This window comes from Lissotriton helveticus, chromosome 1_1 (assembly GCF_964261635.1).
Source record: "Lissotriton helveticus chromosome 1_1, aLisHel1.1, whole genome shotgun sequence".
In the NCBI taxonomy this organism is placed as follows: domain Eukaryota; kingdom Metazoa; phylum Chordata; class Amphibia; order Caudata; family Salamandridae; genus Lissotriton; species Lissotriton helveticus.
Genome location: NC_136057.1, coordinates 699,314,265 through 699,333,216, shown reverse-complemented (window position 1 = coordinate 699,333,216; position 18,952 = coordinate 699,314,265).

Sequence of the window (18,952 nt, the reverse complement as noted above, 5' to 3'; positions counted from 1 at the left end):
ACACAAGTAATTGTGAAAGGAATGCGGGTGATGAAGCATGAGATGTGGTTAGTGACTGGTTAGCAGAGTCCAGGTAGTAGTGGACAGAAAAATGAATGCACTGCAATTGATTAGAATTGTGGGCAACTTTAAATAGAAAGGCAAAAGGAAATGGCAAGAGATTGGTTTGCGTAAGTCTTATGGAACTGCACGTCGTTACGCAGACTTAAGAACAAGAGTAAAGTGCGGCATCTGTACAGATATTTAAAAGTGAAAGGCAGGAGAGTAGGAACCACTGCGAGAGCCGACTCTTGAAAAAAGACATAAAGGTGAGGCACGGCATACAATGTGTAATTCATTGCATCTTGTAGTAACTTGACAACACACCAGCTGGTAAGTCTCAAGTTCAGTTGATTTGTATAACGCTAAGACGCACCCCCAGCTGCAGGCGCCTGGTAAGACTCAGTGAAGCACTGTCAACGTTCCACTACAGCCTTCACCTGAACGTTCTAGGAGTGAACCAAAGGGGAGGAGAGGGACAGGGGGGAAGAGAGAGAAGAGAGCAGTAGGAAGATTACAACACCTCTAATCACGTTTGCTTGGTAGCAACACATCCAGAGGACCTACCCACTTGCTGCCAGGGACCGGGAGGTAGTGAGCTGCGTCCAACAAAGTCTCTGCCTGTTATGTCACTTCCATAACAGGCAGAGACTTTGATGGACGCAGGGAGGCCGTTTTGTAACACAAAGGTCTATGAAGAACCTATAACCTGCACAATTATTGCATTATATTTCAAGTTCAGACGATTGGATCTATAAAAACCCAATGAGGAGGTCCTAGGGTCAGTCGGTATTCAGTTGCGACTTACTAGTACCACATTGAAGGTTTCTTTTGAATTTTAAATAACCCCTCTTATCATATCATACGGTGGCTCCAACAAAGGTCTCTAGATTTTGATTGATTCATTTACTCACTGGTATTAATTTTGAGTGATACCTGAATGAAATCCTATTCACATTTTATCCTGTCTACATTCGGTATAAAGTTAAACTGAGCGTAGGCGCAACACAACAACTAAGTGAGAAAACTGTCCTGAAGAAGGTGAACATCTTTGTCAATCACCGAAACGCAGCGTCGACCTTGTTTTCTAACGTGTAACCATGAAATGTTGATTTTGTCTTTTTAAATATTGCAATTACGGAATGTTTTTAATGTATGAATTTTTTTTAATTATTGTGGAATAAATTGAAAATTTGTATTTTATACTTTGGTTTTTAATCATTTAGTGTTTGCTGACTTATCGACTCTTTTGTCATACATTACCTTACAATGTTAATGTAATTCTCGGTATAACTAGTTACTTTTGCTAGCACAGACACACACTTGTGCATACAATCTGGGACGTTTTCGCTTTGCCAAACTGTATTTACCCTGTCCCTATTTTTAAATAGTAGGGTTCCTCCCTCCTTTGTTAATATTTGCTGGCGTCTGACAGTCTGCGCTAGGTTTCTTTAAGAGGAGGACTACTATAGCCTCCTTAAAAGCATTGGGGACACAACCCTAGGACAGGGAGTGGTTTAGGAGGGAGAGAGCTGAGTCTGGGTAAGCCACAAAGGCCAAGCAAACGTGAGTAGATGCCGTGCCTCACCATACTCTATTTTTTCAAGAGTCAGCACTCGCCGCGTTTCCTACTCTTTTGCCTTTCATTTTTAAATATCCACATACACGTACAATTCAAATCAATTGCAGTGCCTACCTTTTTCTGTCCACTACTACCTGGCCTCTGCTAACCAGGCGCTAACCACACCTAATGCTTCATCGCCCGCTTTCCTTTCACAGTTACTTTAATAAGTGAGTTCTGATACATTTCTTTTCTATGATCATTGCCCAGGACACTAGGAAATTCCAAGTGTCCTACCTGTCGGGTGTCTATGCTGTAAATTACCGACCCAAATAGGGTGAGTCATCCCTTTCTGCTATTATGGTGGGTATTCCACCATATTCATTCAAGAGCCATTAAAATATCATAGGGATTGACACTGACATGGCTCTCACTTTGTTTTTAATTTTCACCACTGTGTGCTCTGAGCATGTCATTTGTATGGAGACACGTGTGCTTTGTATTTGACTGCATTAATGAACTTGTTGTCTAAATATTCGTTTTTATGCCGTTAGGTTGGCCATCATTACAAAGGTACTACATTGTAGGTTTATTTAGGTTGGTTTATCAGGGACAAATCACCAGACAACCACCTTTGTGTAGATAGATTTGTTTATATTTGTCCTGACGAATCGCCGCTAGATCATATGACTATTAGGCGAGAAACATGTTGACCATCTGACAGAGTGCCAATCCTTAGACATTACCTCAAAAGTGCGCCATCCAGTTTTTAATCAGGTTAGAAGCCCTATTGATTAACATTGTTTTTTCTGACACTTACATTTTCTGTTTTAACTCCCTTTTGGTACATTCACCTCCACTTCCTCCATATACACTTTTAGGCTCCCCACCCTAACGGCACCAAACCACTACTTGGAATAAAAGAACTCTGCCAAACAGCCCTTCATAGGGTGCCCGTCAGGTATTGCAGCACTGACCTGATGAGGAGCATACCCTATGTTGAAGCATGACACTTAGCCGGTGTGTGAGGGCTCTAATTCCAACAGGAGGAACTCCCCGTTCCCCCTGTAACTCATGACCACCTAACCACCTTGTCCCCCTGCAACTGTTAGGAACTGCATACCCTTCTTTATTGAAACATGTACACACAGCATTCTTTACAAAGGAAACCCATGTACAACCATTCTGATATGAAGTTTGCACCCATGGTATCCACGGTGTCACCGAAACTCATATTTTCTGTTAAGGTGTGGCTGTGGGTACTCATGCCAAAATGACTGCGAAATGGAACTGTCACACAATGGCCCAACACTTTGTGAAGTATTGTGTGTATTTACATCCCATTCACAAAGTGATTATGCCTTTTTGTCATAGTAGAATGTGTACATATCAGCTCCTGGTCATGTTGCATGACCACAGCTACCAGAATTTCGATAGGTTTAGTATGTATTGAATATTTTGGCCAGTGAGTCCTGTGAAGTTACTGTAACACTGTTTCTGAGCCCATTGATGAAAAATGTGTATGTCACTCAAGCCAATGCAGGTGGGTTTCACAGTGTACATACAGGAGATTAAACATTTGACTGATGTTGCTGATGGGTATGACCAGACATGGAATCCATTAACACCCAGCACTGAGGTGGCTGTGACTGATTGACAGTAATTTTGAGTAACAGTTGTCATTGGAAGTTAGTACTCCAAAGAGCAAGTCTCATACCCACGTTGAGAGCTGTGGTATGTGACACAAATGGATGATGCACATGAGCCCAAATGACAACTTGTGTGAATGAATCTAGGCAAATGTAAAACAGATTTAGGTCACCAAAATATGTTCCAGAGCTGACTTAGCATCTTTATTCAGAAATTGTGAATAATTTCCATGCTGGTGCAATTTACAAGGCTCCTGTCACCAATGCAATGTTTGCTTGCACAACATTGTCTTGGCAAGACTGTCTAGCCTGTCACAAGCCAGTGTTAATCAACTTAATGTTGCTTAGAGGCATTGTCACACCGCTAAGCACAATCATTATTACGCAGAAACTTTTCCACAAGGGCAGTGAATATGGGGGAGTGCGTAATAGTTAAGACTGTGATAAACATGTTTTCAAACATGCTCTGGACTGTGAAGGATTTCTATATCTCATCAATGTATATGTTCAGATGTGGGCAGCATTGTGCGGCACAGATGACAAACGCTAAAGGTCAATGATTGTTCATGTGCATGACGGTGATCCTTACATCACATGAACAATCTTCTGCTAAATTCAGACACCCTAGCACTGTTGTGCAAGGGTGCCTGTCTTTGCGCTAGCATGAAGGGTTGCACACTCGCACATGTGGAAAAGCAGTGCAGCAAAAATATGTTGAAATGCTGCAGCTTTCCGTTTCTAGCGCGGCACAGCACAGCGTGGTGCAGAGCAGGCTAACAATGCGACACAAGAATTCAAGGAACAAATGCCCTGTTGACTTTCAATCATCACATTTTGTAGCTACATTTACTCAGATGGTTCTAGCAGATGTAAACATCATGACTTGTAGATGTGTAGCTGTGTTGACACCTCCAAATTAGTTTTCCAAATGCTGAAATGTTATTTGTTCAACTGGCCTACATGACTACCACTATGGTGCTTACTTGTCTGCCATGATTGCGGACAGTGCTGCCTATTGTCTTTGTGTAAGTGTCATGGCCAGGATATGCAATGGGCCTGTACAACTTCATCCTTGAGGACTTTACCCTGTTGGACTCAATCAGTGTTTGTGCCCGCAACATCATTGCGATCAGCTAATCTACCACTGTTGTCACTGCACTCTGCCCTTTCTAGGTCCCATACCATAAGTCAACATGTCGGTATCACTATCAGGTTTTGATGTGTGTTTTAAAAAAACTTGTCAGGTCATGTGGGACGTATCTTACATTTGATGAGAGTGAATGAATGAATGAATGAATAAACTTTATTGTTGGTTACTCAAAACCATTAAATAAGACATCAAACTTTAAGTAAACATTATTATCATGTCAGAGATAAAATAAAGAAAAGAAAAAGAACTTAAAAATGAATAAAAATATGATTAAAAACTAAGTTCATTGGGGCGTGGCTTAGCTGGCGGCAATGGCGGTCGCAGCCTTCTAGAGCTCCCGCTTGCCCGCGCAATCATCCTTCTTTTATCCTGTTCCCCGAGCCCATCTACCTTACCCGGAGAGCGGAGACGATTGCAGCTGGTGTCGGTGTCCCTCCGGTGTGGTTGGCGGAGCCCTAGACGCCTTGAGCGCCGCCGGGAGACGGTGGAGGAGGAGCGGCCCAGTGGGCGGCCGGGAAGCCGGGGACTTGCGTAGGCACACCTGCAGTGATACCGCCGGCGCGGGGCGACCGCCCTGCCTGTTGTTGGGCGCCGGGGCAGCCTTGCGGGTCACCCATTTGATGCACACACTGCCCCTGGGCGCGAAACGGTGCGCCTGAATTCAGAGGAGCGTGACTCCGTCCTGCTGACAGCTGCGGCCTGGTGACACCTGGGAGGCCGGGGGCCTCGAGTTTCGCGACGCCCGCCTGGGGCTCGCGCTGGACGGCGGCTGCCTCCGGGGCCGGTCGGGCCTCGGCGCTGCATATTTGTGGCGACCTCCTTCTGCTCCTGCTCAGAAAACGGCCTGGAGTGCTGTGGGGCGGCCGTTGGTGGGCCCGGTGGCCGGAACAGAACTGTGAGTACCAGCATTGGGGCCCCTGGACGTCCGTAGTGGTAGCCACTGGGCTATCTATACCCGAGGGGTGCAACACGGCCCAGCGGGCTGCTGGCAGCGTGGAAGTGGATCCTGAGGCCTGCTGTCGGCTTCCCTGAGCCATACCACGAGCCTGGAGCCTCGAGGGATAACACCAGGCGGTGGGTGAGCCCGGGCTGGGCTACATAAACGCCATAGGAGGCTCATTGCTGTGGAGCCCGTGGTTGTGGGAGAGTGACGCCGCCTGGCCCGCCAGGGGACCCGGGGCCTTTGACTGTTGACAAATGGAGAGCTGATCTCGGGGCCTGCCTGGACCTGGCCTAGACGCAGAACTGTACCACGAAGGAGATTATCCGGGGCCCTCTGAGGGAACAGTTGCCCCACGCGGCCTTCGCTGGAGTTGACTCTAGTTGGTCTGTTGGAGACTGGCAGCCATGACCCGAGGGGGAGGCGGTGGCTCAACTAAGCAGCCGACCATCGACAAATTCACGGGACCATCTGGGGGCCCGGGCCCTTCGAGTGGAGGACAACAACAGCCACAATCCCTCCCGGGGGGGGGGGGGCGGATAATACAGCTCTCATGGCAGCCATCACTCAGTCCAGAGACATGCTGGACGCCAAGATAGGCGCAGTTGGCGTAGATGTAACCCTGATCCGCCAAGACCTGAGAAACGCGGTGGAGCGGATAACCGTAGCTGAATCCAGGATTTCGGTTGTGGAGGACGATATGGGCTCCTTGAAGAAGCGTCTGGCAGTGGTGGAATCCGTGCAAAAGAATCTGGCGCTTAGGGCGGAGGATGCGGAGGGACGCGCTCGGCGCAACAACCTCCGCTTCATTGGTTTTCCGGAACGCTGTGAGAAGGGAGACATGGCGCGGTTTCTAGCCCAGTGGCTGCAGAGCTGGATGCCTCCTGAGGCCCTTTCCAACTGTTTCTTCATTGAACGTGCGCATCGCGCCCTGACCCAGAGGCCCCCGGAGGGTGAGCGGCCCAGGGCGGTAATAGCCCGACTGCTGAACTATCATGACCGCGACGCCATATTGCGGGAAGCGAGGTCCAGGGATGCTCTCCTCTTTGAAAATGGCAAGATAATGATCTTCCCAGACTATACTAAACTTGTGCAGCAGAGGCGTCAGTCATTCATGGATGCGAAGGCGAAGCTGCGGGGCCTACAGCTCCAGTACTCTTTGCTGTACCCGGCTCGCCTGAGGGTGATCTTTCAGTCCAAGACGCTGTTTTTTGATTCCCCGGAGGATCTCTTCAGGTGGACGGACGAAACAGTGGCGCTGAGGCCGCACGCTCAGCCGGGCCTGAATCCGGGTTCCTCGAGGGGATCGTCTCAGGAACCGGGGGATCGACCGCCCAAGGGTAAGAGGAATCGACGGTCCCGATCACGGAAGCGGTCGGCCTCCGTCTCTGGGGCACACGGAAGTGGCAGAACTGAAGACTCCGACCACTCTGGGAAGTGACACTGATGAACTCAGGTACTCTGTGTTCCATGCTTATTGGGGTGGCTCCCGGGGTCTGGAGTGGTGGTGGCTGTGGCCCGTTGGACTTGTGGCCTATTTGATGCCTCCGTGACATTCGAGACTGTGCTGTTGACCTGGAGTGGGGGGGGGAAGATGGCTCGGGGACCGCAGATTGGGGGCAGTCCCTCTCCTACGTTGGTAGGAATTGTTGGGGGGGGGAGTGACAACTGGGTTTTCAAGTTTCGGGATCCATTGGTATGGTTGGTCCTAGGTCCTCCGTTTTGGGCCTGGGAGGGCCCATGCCGCGACAGATGCTTCATGGTTTTGTGAGGTATAGGGGGGGGTGTTGGGAGGCGAGAGGGGGGGTTACGAACCTGGTTGTAGTGGGGGGAGTTTGGGGGTTAGTGGAGGGAATGGCGGTTGCTGTCCCTGGAGTTTTTGAGTTTCGGGGTAATAGGGGGGGGGTGCACGTACTTACTATGAAGATGCAGTTGTTGTTGAGTGGTGGGTGGTGTGGGCACGGGGGGCATCCATGGTGGTCTCCATCTGCTTATGGCTGATACAATACACGGACTCCCGTTGGAGTCTCTGCGAGTAGTTACATGGAATGTGAGGGGGATGCTTGACAAAGTGAAACGTGGGGCTGTCCTGCGCTGGGGAAAGAGAGCCGCCGCAGATGTGCTTCTGCTTCAAGAGACTCATATGATGGGGTCGAGGGTGCTCAGCCTGCAGAGATTGGGCTATCAACAGGTATACCATGCTGGCTTTACCAGGGGGTCCAGAGGGGTGGCTGTCCTCATCCATCGTAGGGTGGCGTTTGTACATGAGAAGACATGGGCTGACCCGCAGGGTCACTATTTGTTTGTCAAGGGCATGGTGGGTACGGAGCCCGTGGTCCTGGGGAGTGTCTATGCCCCCCCCCTGCAGTGGGCCCTGGCTGAGAGACTGTTCCAGGTGTGGAGTGATATCCCGGAGTCCCTGGCGGTGGTCGGGGGAGACTGGAACGAGGTGATGGACATCTGTATGGACCGCAGGGGGCGCCGAGAACTGAATGGGCTGACCCCCCCTCCCCTCCCACTACTAGGCTGCGAGCGATGTGTGATGGAATGGGCTGGATTGATGCCTGGCGACATATGCACCCTACTGCGCGCGAATATACGTTTGTGTCTGCTGTGCATGGCTCCTTTTCCCGCTTGGATTATATGTTTGTTCCCCGGTTGTGTATGTGCAGGGTGCGTGCAGTGGAGGTTTTGCCGCGGGGACTGTCTGATCACTCCCCAGTATTGCTTGAAGTGGAACTCTTTAGGAAACGCCAGCCCTTTCGGTGGAGGATGTCCTCGTGGCACCTTCAGCAGCCTAGCTATGTCAAGCATCTACGGGAGGTCATTGATCATTACTGGCGGGAGAACCTTGTTGATGATGTGGACGCGGTTGTGGTATGGGAGGCTATGAAACCCACTGTGCGAGGAGTGGATATTGCATGGACCGCTGCGGCTCGTCGTGGGCGTCGTGAGGCGATCGCGGCGGCTGCGGCTCTAGTGGAGACACTGGAGCGGCAGAGTCGGGGAGGAGGGGACGAGGTTGCCGTGCGGCTACTTCTCCAGGCACAGCAATCCTACGCGTCAGTCCTACTGGACGAGGCCAAACAGGCGTGGCTGGCCACGCGGAGCCGGATATACCAATGGGGGGACAAATCGGGCTCCCTGCTCTATAGACTGTGCCAGTATAACATTAAACCCGACACGCTGCCTGGTCTTCTTGCGGAAGATGGAGTGGCTATCACGGACTCCGCCAGCCTGGCGGCGAGCTTCGCAACCTACTTTGCGACGCAGTATGCTCCGTGTGATAGCCTATCGTGCGAGGAGGTGGCTAGATTCATTGATGACCTACCCCCTAAAGCTGTGTCTGACGAAGCCAGGAATTCTCTGGATGCTCCTCTCACGGCGGAAGAACTGGGAGATGCTCTGGGACAGCTTAACGCGGGCAAGGCCCCCGGACCGAGCGGTTACCCTTGTGAATTCTATAAAAAGTTCCACACGCAACTGGGGCCCCACTTTCAGCGTGCGCTTGAAGCGGCGCGTACACAGGGTAGGCTGCCGCCCGATTGGCGTCATGCCGAGATTGTGGTTTTCCAGAAACCGGGTAAGCCCCCTGATAGGCACGACTCTTATCGCCCTATCTCGCTACTTAACATAGAAGCCAAAATACTGGCCAAGGCCCTGGCTAATCGGCTGCTTCCGTATATCACGGAACTGGTACACCCAGATCAATCGGGCTTTATGCCCGGCAGGGCTACGCGCCATAATATTCGGCGCGCGTGGGCTGCGATTGATGCCATGGGGGCCACGGGTGAGCAGGCGGCCTTGTTGCTGGCTGATATTAACAAAGCGTTCGACTCGGTGAGCTGGACATTTCTGTTCGCGCTCCTGCCCCGTCTTAACCTGGGCCCCGTATTTCTATCATATATTAAGCTGCTCTATACGGACATCACGGCTACTGTGCGTGTTGCCGGGGCGGTGTCAGAGACCTTCCACATTGGCCGGGGGACCCGGCAGGGATGCCCTTTATCCCCATACCTCTTTGCCCTTGCTATGGAGCCGTTGGCCGCCTGGGTCCATATAGACGCGCAGATGCGTGGCTTTGTGTGGCCCTGGGGCCTCTCTGATAGGATCGCGTTATACGCCGATGACGTTCTCTTCTTCCTTACGGATCTGCGACGCTCCGGGCCGCGTGTGTTGGAAATTATGCGGGTCTTTGGAGATGTCTCGGGCCTATATTTGAACATGGGTAAGTCTACCCTGTGGGTCCTTGGAGGTGGCACAGTGTCGGACCCTTGGACATTAGACCTGCAGGTGGCGACCACTGGCTTGCAATACCTGGGAGTGTTTCTGTCAGAGTCTGCTACCCTCACGTGGGAACGCTCTGTACTTCCGGTCTGGGAGCGGGTGCAAGCCGACGTGAAAACTTGGTCCCGAATGCCTCTCAATATCTTTGGCCGATCCGCCATCTTTAAGATGGTAGCGCTTCCACGCCTTTTGTATCAACTGCAAAATTATCCCCATCCGGTCCCGACCTCGTGGTTTCGGCAGGTGAACTCGGTCTTGGGGCGGTTCTTATGGGCTGGGGGTTCTGCCAGGGTGGCGCTGCGTACGTGCTTTTTATCTACGTACTGTGGGGGTCTCGCCACCTCGGACCTCCTGTCCTACTACCAAGCAGCTCACCTGCTCATCCTAAATGACTGGTGGTACGGTAATAGGGGTGACCCAGCCTATGCCTTGGAACGCGCACGGATGGGTGACAACACCCTTCACATGCTCCTCTACTCTGCTCGGCTGCGGCGGGAGTTGCCCAGAGTCACGAAGACTGTCTTCCTTGTTTGGCGCCAGGCTTTGAGGCGCATGGGCTGGTGGGGTAAGCTGACTGCGGAAACACCACTGTGGCGTAATGGTAGGCTGCCTGCACTGGCCTCCTTGTCGGGTTTCAGTGGGTGGGACGCGATCGGGATCTCGTCGCTGGGCCATGTGATGTCTGGCACTGCTCTTAAGTCGTTCCAGGACCTCAGTGCGGAGTTCCGCATGCCACGGTCCCAATTCTTCCGGTATTTACTGCTCCGGCATGCGCTGACACCATACATTGCCGACCTTGACTCGCTCCCCGAATTTAGCCCTATTGAGGCGAAGTTGTTCATGGGTGATCTCGGTAACAAAAAAGTATCCCGGATATACCAAACGGTGGTCACTCATTGCGCTTCTGATTTACTTCCCCTGCGGACGGCCTGGGAGGCAGATGTTGGTCCCATGGATGAGGATGATTGGCGAGAGGCCCTGGAATCCCCACGAGGTACTGCCATCGCAATGAGGCTCAGGTTTATTCAATTTAAAATTCTCCACAGGGCTTATTTTACCCGTGAACGCCTCTGGAAGGCGGGACTGATTGAATCGCCGGAATGCCTGCGTTGTGGGATGGAGACGGGCTCGCTGCTTCATACGGTGTGGCTGTGTCCTGGGATAGCTGGCTTTTGGAAAGGTGTGTGGAATTGCCTGTCTGAGGTATTACACTGGGACCTACCCCGCACTCACCGGTTGGGATTGCTCCATATTCTTGCAGGAGTGGGGGGGAACTGCTATAAGCGCCATCTATTGCTGTTGGGACTAATATTGGCCAAAAGAGACCTGGCACGGGCATGGAAGGACGAACGGGCACCTCCTTTGTGTGTGTGGAAAGCGGGACTAGACTTCTGTATGGGTCTGGAGCGCCCGATCTTTGAAGCCCTCGCAAACACTTTAAGATATGGAAGAGATGGGCCGATTATAGGGACTTGCCACTGGACCCCCCGATCGACCCCGAAGAGGAGCCCTAAGCTCCCCCATTGCATGGGCCTTGTCTTGTGCCTTGCCAGATACACTGTACTCACACAACGCTGTTTCCCCTTTTTCACGTGCACAGGGTTAGGGTGGGACTGCGGGGTGGAATTAGTTGAGGGTGGTGGGGAGTTGGGATGGGATGGGGTAGGGGGTTGTTACAAATAAATAAGACTTGTGATGATTTCATTTCGACCTTTGATCCTGCTGGATGTAATGTATCCAAATGCTTAGTGGTTTCTCCTGATTGTGGGGTGCCACATTGATTGCCTTGCTTGAATTCCTTAATAAAATCTGTTGTGAAAAAAAAAAACTAAGTTCATTAATCCATTTCTTTGTAAGCTGATAAGTCTCATTGATTTGACAGTTGTCGGCCGGTGGCCTAGTTGTGTGAGGCCGTCAGCTTTCGGCGTGCCAGTTGAATGAATTTGCTGAACACAGCCATATCCTTCACTGTTTCCATTGTGAATAGATAGTGGACCGCCTCCTTTATCGTTCTAATTCCTTGTCTGATAAAAATTGGCTTTAAACAGCGGTTACGCTCAGTAGACAGCCCCGGGCAACAAAACAGGATATGAGCGAAACTCTCTTGTTTATACTTGCATAAGCGGCACTCAGAGTGCATTGTCTCAAGTCTCCTCATGGAGTAAAGCTCTTTAAGGGCAGAGGATGTAATCGGAGCGCTAAAATCCTGTTAACTGCTTCCTTGCCCAGTGCTTGGATGAGGTGCAGTTTCGAGGTCTGTGCCAGCTGCGGGAGTATTAGGGACTCATGGAAGCCTCTTAGTTCCAATGCTTCCAGGTCAGTAATGCGTGAGCAAAGCCGGACTTGTCAATTTGTTTCCCTTTTAATGGCGGCATAGTTGATTAACTCGGGGTCCCAATTATCCACAGCCAGGTTCAAAATGTCTTTAGCGGAGGAAAGAATATTTGACCACGGATTCATTTCTTCCAGGAAAATGTTCTTTATACTAAATTTCAGTGTGTTTTCTGGGGCCGCGATTGTAAGATAAAAGTATTTACTAATTGCGGCCAGTTCCTCAAGTTTTTGTTGTGTCAGGCCGAATTCGAGCCGCACTAGGGTGTTTCTGGTGCTGGAGGGTAGGTGGAATAGTTTTTTATAGGCCGAACAGTGGAATTTTTTCCAGGGTGCTTGATAGTTTACCTGGGAAGGCCTGCTGAGCATAATTTAATGATGGTATTAGCTTCGCCCTTAATACTCTTTTAATTGCTGTTATTGTAGGGCTATATAAAGTTGCATGCAGCTTCCCAAGGGCATACGAGATACTTTTCCCTTTTGCCCGTATTTGGTCTAGATGTACTCCTGGGCACCCTGTCTCACAAAGCCAAACTCCCAAGTAGTTGTATTGTCGTGTACAGTCCAACATCAACTGTCCTATCCTCCATTTTATCGTTTTGTTTTTCGAAAAGGCCCAAATATCATTATTTTTGATTTGGCTGCATTCACGATCAGTTTATTTTTTGCATTGTAAGTACCCAGAGACGTTAAGGCTTTTTGAAGCCCAATTTTAGTATGATCTAATAATACCAAATCATCGGGGTGATGCAGTAATTGAATCTTAGTATGCCCAAAACGGGGAGTTGGTAGTGATGCTCCCATCAAGGCTTTGCCCATGTCTGCGGTGTATAAGTTGAATAACATCGGGGCTAATACGCATCCTTGCTTCAAGCCGCGATTAGTGTCAATTTTCTCTGTAGCTGCCGTATTTGACAGTTTAATTCTAACCCACGTGCTTGAATATAGGGATATGATTGCTTTTAATAAAAGTGGGTCGATGTTCCAACTTGCCAGTTTCTGCCAAAGAATGGAGCGGTCGACACCGTCAAAGGCCGCAGTGTAGTCAATGAAACAGGCAAAGATAGGAAGAGATTTTCGTGCCACTGCCTTGTATGTTAGGTATGAGAGCGCTATGATGTTATCCACTGTTGAGGCTCCTGATCTGAACCCTGTTTGGTAAAATGGCAAAAGGCCTTCCTTACTGACCCAGTTTGAAAGCTCCATTAATAAGGTGCTTGCGTAGGCCTTTCCCTCGATGTCAAGGAGAGCAATCATGCGGTAGTTTTGTGGGTTTGATTTCGACCCTTTCTTATAGATGGGATGAAGAAGCGACCCTCGCCAAGAATCCGTGTACGTTCCCTGCCAGTCGGCATTCGGCGTATAGCACAGACAAATTTTCGGTCCAAAAATCTGTATCTTGCCTAAAAAGGAAGCCCGGCAGGCCGTTGCGTCCTGGCGCTCCATTGGGTCTGATTTTTTTTAATATTGCGTTGACTAACTTTTTTTCTACTGAGCTCTGCTGTTTCACAATATTTCATTTTTTAGGGTTAGTCAGTTGTGTTGCGTTGTCCAGGTCTGTATTTGAATACATTAGGATGCCTTCCTCTTTATATAGAGATGTCACATGGGCTATTCAGGTGTCGGAGTCAATTGAGTTCTCTCTCTGCGTCCTCCCTTGATTTAGAGTGTTGAGGTATTGACAGAACTCTTGCATTTTACTGGGGCTCAACAATCCAAAGATCGTTAGCCACTTTGCTTCAGTTTGTTTCAGTTTTTCGGCCCAAACTTGCTTTGAGTGTGATTTTGCTGTTTCCTGCAGGAGTTTCTTACCTTTAGTTAAGCCAGTTTTCAGGTAGATCCTTCGTTTGGTGCGCACTTGTTTCGCGCTTTCTCGGATTGCAAGGATATCACCAAGGTTATGCCTAGGGTAAGAGTTAGTTTTACTTATTTATCCCCCTTGAAGGTATATTACTAGTTTGTAGGCAAGCTGATCCCATTCTTTAATTAAGCTCCTATTTGTATCCTTTAATGTGCCGTCTGCCCATTCTTTTTTCCATTCCTCAAACTTATGTACAGGGCCTGCGCCCCATTTAATCCTTCTTACCAATATATACTGTTCAATGCAGGTTGTTGATCCCAGTTGTTTAAAAGTGTAGTGCTTATCTGCTGTCAAGTTTAAAGTTGTTATTAGAGCCGCGTGGTCACTTTCCTTCCACTGTGCAACTTTATACCCTATCATTAAGCTCTGTAGCCGAATACTTAATAGGATATAGTCAATTGTAGTAAGATTGTTATACGTTGGCGGACAGAGGTTTCCTGGAGAATCCTTAAAAAATAAGGAGTGGGCTGATGCCAGCTGGTAGGCATGCAAGAGAGCATTGAATGCTTCAGTCGCGGGAGAATTGTTGCTCTCTGCTGATTTTCCCCCAATGTTGTGTGTATTGAAATCCCCAAGAATTATTGAGTCCATGTGGGCAAATTGTAAGAGGAGATTTTCAATGTATTCTAATAACTCGGAGAGCTTTTCCTTTGTTCCCCGTCTATTAGGGTTATAATAAACATTGATCAACAATATAGTCAATGTGCCCTTACTTGATGAAAGGCATTTCAGAATGCCGGCCATGTACAAGTTTGATGTTGTTATAATTTCCCTAAATTGTATCTTCCGTGAGAGCCTGATATATATTGAAATGCCTCCTGACGGTCTACCAAAGATGTTCTCCTTAACAGCTGGTTTGTGGTAGTCCGCAAATCCCCTGATCGAAACTGGTTTAATGGCCCTCGTTTCTTGCATGCAAATTATGTCCATTCCTGCATAGAACGGGGGTGTTGCGGGATATTGTAATATTTTTAATATCCCGGCTACGTTCCAGGACATAATAGACAAGTTCTGTTTGCCAATTGTCTCCCTTTTTTGTTTTCTACCTGGTAAATCTGCCTGCCAATGCAGTGATGTAGTCTTAATTGCAACAGTACGGAGTTTAGGAGTTCTGAGCTAAGGCTCGTGGCACCCAAGACCAATCTTCAATAGAGTTGTTTTGAATTGAGCAGCTCTGGGTACCTTTGCCCAGGTTTGTAGTGACCTTGATCAACCCATCACTTATCAATTTTGTATTTGTTCCACTATCGCTCCCATGGAGTATAGAGAGTGTTTGTAAGGGTGGGTGTGGTAGCTCCACTGTCGGGGTCTCTCTTTGTGTGGCAGGTGTTCTAGAGTCGTTTTTATGCTTCAAGTGGGCATATTTCAACGGCATAGGGTATTTTATTGCCGGCCGACTCGTGATCTTTATGCCCCAATCTTCCAGTAATTGATTATTTCTTTTTAGTATATGGACTATATCTGGGTTTGAAAAAAGCAATTCTGTGGGTTCGTTAGTGTTGTCTAGTCCTTGCGTGAGAAAAGAAACAGTGTCGATATCAGATGACTTTATATTTTCCAGGCCTGGGTTGTTTGCAAAGAGTTTTAGTAGGTTGCTGCGGTTGAGTATGTCCCATTTGCCCTGTGAGGCATATTCTGGCTGGAGGCATAGTTTCAGATTATCCTGTGTGTGGGGGGTCTGGTTCTTATGTATCCCTTTTGTGGATGAGTCTTGACTAACTAAATCCTGTCGGATTTGCCGTGCCACAGCATTGACTTCATCATTTACATAGTTTATGGTATCCATTTTTATTGTCGAGGGTAAAACTTCACTTGTTTCGTGTGCTACTGTCTTGATGGAGTCTTGGGAGTCCTTCCGGCATATTCTCTGGTTGACTTCCTTTGTTGAAATTCTGGTTTTACTATGCAAGGCTTTATCTGTCGCATTCATCAGCGGGGGGCTATCTGCATGTAGTGCGTGGAAGTCTGGCAGAGCCTGACTGCCTGCCCGAGTAATTTGTTCCTCGTGTAGATTAGGATGCCCGCTAAATTTTGCTACGCTTCTATCCCAAGTTTTGGACCGTTGGCCTGTACCTTCGTGTATATTACCAGGAATTGAGTCAAGGTTAATTTTGCCTGGGTTATTCAGCCAAATAGCTTTTCCGTCTGGGGTTGATGGCTTTTGATGGGTGATAGACACGAAGTTGTTCTTACTGCGCGTAGGAATTTCTTTGGTTTCCGGTAATAACCACAGCCTAATTGAACCATTTTGGTTATGATTGCTTTTTCTTTGTTTATTTAGCTTTTTTTTAGTTTTTTCTTTTTTTCCGAGATAAGTGACCAGTTTCAAGGCTTGTCACCTGCAAGCTGTTTGAGTTTACTTGTTCTTTAGCAGAGCTGCTGCATTCGTCTATAGTTGTTTGTGGTATCCTGATTGGTTCAGCTACCGACGTCTTTGTGATGTCCTGCTGGGGTTCATTGCCATTAGAGTCGGCAGTCGTCTGTGTCCCAGGTGGGGTATTATCAATGTTTGTCGGCTTCAAAGTTTCGTTGCTCCTATGCCTGCTGGATTCTGCCTTTAGGTCTTCGATAAGTGTGTTCATTATCACTGGCAGTTTTTCCAAGCAGAGCAGCACTGGGCTAAATCCACAGTCCTGTGGCTTGGATGTGACTATGGTATTTGCCTGAGCGCGTTGAATTAAGGAGTTCAAGGCTTCTAGTTTGGAATCTATGCCTGATATCAGACCGGCGACTGTGTGTAGAAGGCTTATCTGGACGTCTAGCTTGTCGGCGTGCATTATGGCTGCGTTTACCATTGAGGACAGGACGTCGTTGATCAGTACAAGATGATGATCCAGTTTAACCGGCTGCCTCTCCGTTATATGGTCCGCCCCCTGGTCTTGTTGATTATATCTAATGCCATTATGATCAAATCCAGGGCTAACTAGGGTTGAGTGGGGTATTGCTGAGATTTGAAATGGCTCTGCGTGTGCACTGAGTGCTGAAGTGCTAATTTCGCCAACCCCCTTGGTGTGGGTCAGCCGTGTTGCATGGTGTGCTTTGATCTCGCTGTCGGCTGCATTAACCCTTTGGGTGTCCCAGGTTTGCTGAGTTGCTAAAGCATGGGGGCTAGCTAGGCCGGCGTTGTTATTAGGCAAAGTCGGAGTAGTTTTTGTATGAGCTGGTAGGCCACCCGGTGCTATAATTATTTTTGGTGATAGCGGGGTTGCTGGGCTCAAAAGGATGTTGTTTCCTGATGGGTTAGCGGCTGTGTCCAAGTTAATTATGACGTTCTCTTGGTCTGCATACAGGTGTGTGCAATTAGACGTTTTATGAGGGAAAAAAATCACGTATGTCTCTTTTACTGACAATATTGATGGATGTTTTTCTATGACTACTTGAAAGTGAGCCCTTTGTCTGGTCCTGCCGTTGGCCCGTATGGGGGTGTAATCTGACCTTGTTGGGAGTTGTTTGCGCGGGAAGGTGTTATCGGCCCATATGAAGGTGTAGTCAGTCCTTGTTGGGGCTTGTTTACCCGGAATGGTGCTCTTAAGATATCTCCATTGTGATTCACCTCTACCTCCGCCTCCTCCTCCACTAATTCTTTTCTATAATCCGGCCGCATGTTAGAGGCCCCTCCACTGGGGGGGTAAAGCATTTTTTCCTTAAGGCGCTTTGCTGTCTTATGCGAGCGGGGTTTCTCTTGGCGCTGTAGGAGAGTCGAATTTCTTGTTCTCATCTCTGTATTTCCACCCAGAGAGAGAGTCCCAGGTAGGGTCCGAGTTGCACCTACTTGTACCTAGCCCAAGGTGCAAGCCCTGCTTAACGAGTGTGGCGGTCGCTTCAACTCCCTTGGCACGCAGTTTTACTGGTTTCCGCTGTTATCCACTATGTATGCCGCTGCGCTCGCAGTGTTTGCTGTATTGCACTAGCGGTGCCCTCAGGGCACCTCCCGAGCTCTGTTTGGTACTCTGCGGTGAGGCAAGGCTCTCCCTCACCCTCCCTCAGTCATGGGGGGGCTTACGCTGCGCGTTGTTACTGTTGTTGCTGTTCGTCTTATGCCATATGTGGGAGGAGTGTCCAATATCAAGGTGCGGATGAAAAATATTTTCCAGTATTGGATTTTTTTTTTTCGGGGGGGAAGTTTAATGCGCCGCAGTCTGATATGCCCCACACCTCGCGGCGCCTCCCCTCACCTCACTGAGTTGCCTTGTGCGCTGCAGTCCCGGTCCCGGTTCACTCCCGACTCCGTACTCCGTACTCAGGGCTCAGTCTTCGGGGCCTCGCCGCTAGGTAACTCACGGTTGGCTGTATCTTGTATCCACCGCTACTGAGTACGAAGGTGACTGCTCGCCACAGGCACCTGGCTCGCCTGAGCGTGGAGGTGATGGTGATGGAAGTACGGAGGACTGGGGGATGGTGGCTTTTTGCTGTGGCCTCCTCCTCAGCCGCTTCTGCTTTTTGGTGTTTTTTTGGCGATTTTTTGGCTCCCAGTGCTCAGCACTCGCCCTTGCTGCTCGCGGCTCGCTCCCCTCAGCTGTGGCTACTGAGGCTCTGCACGTCTGCTCTCTGCTGCTCTCTGCTGCTCTCTTGATGAGAGTGTTTAGATGATGTTTTGTTACACTTTTGTTTGGGAGATACATGCAGAATGCTGTCAATTTTTGCAAATCTCAAAATTTGACATGTTTGTTTTCTTTACAGAAAACATGTCACCGGATGAAGTGAGGCAGTTCCTTCTGCACAAGGAATGTTACATACACATACGTCATGTGGCAAAGGGGTATAATGATATGGCAGGGAGGTACTGGGAAGACAGGGCATCAGGACAGTGGAAGTCCATTACAGGCAGAAGCGAGAAAAGTGAACAGAAACGTGCTGGCCTGGCTGCCTTCTCTGCTTAACACAGGCACACAGATCCAATGCCTGGTACTTCAAGTGTCCAACAGAGTGGCAGACATTCAAACCCATCTGCTGGTCCAACTACATCCACTGTGGCTCACCCTGCTGCAAGCACCTCATCTCAACACCCAGGAGCCCCATCACAAACTGCTCAACCAGGCACATCTTCCAAGAGAACGGCGCGACAGGTAAAGATTTCCTGCTTGACACACAGGGAACGTAGGTTTCTTTTCAACCTAAATGTATGTGTGGCTTG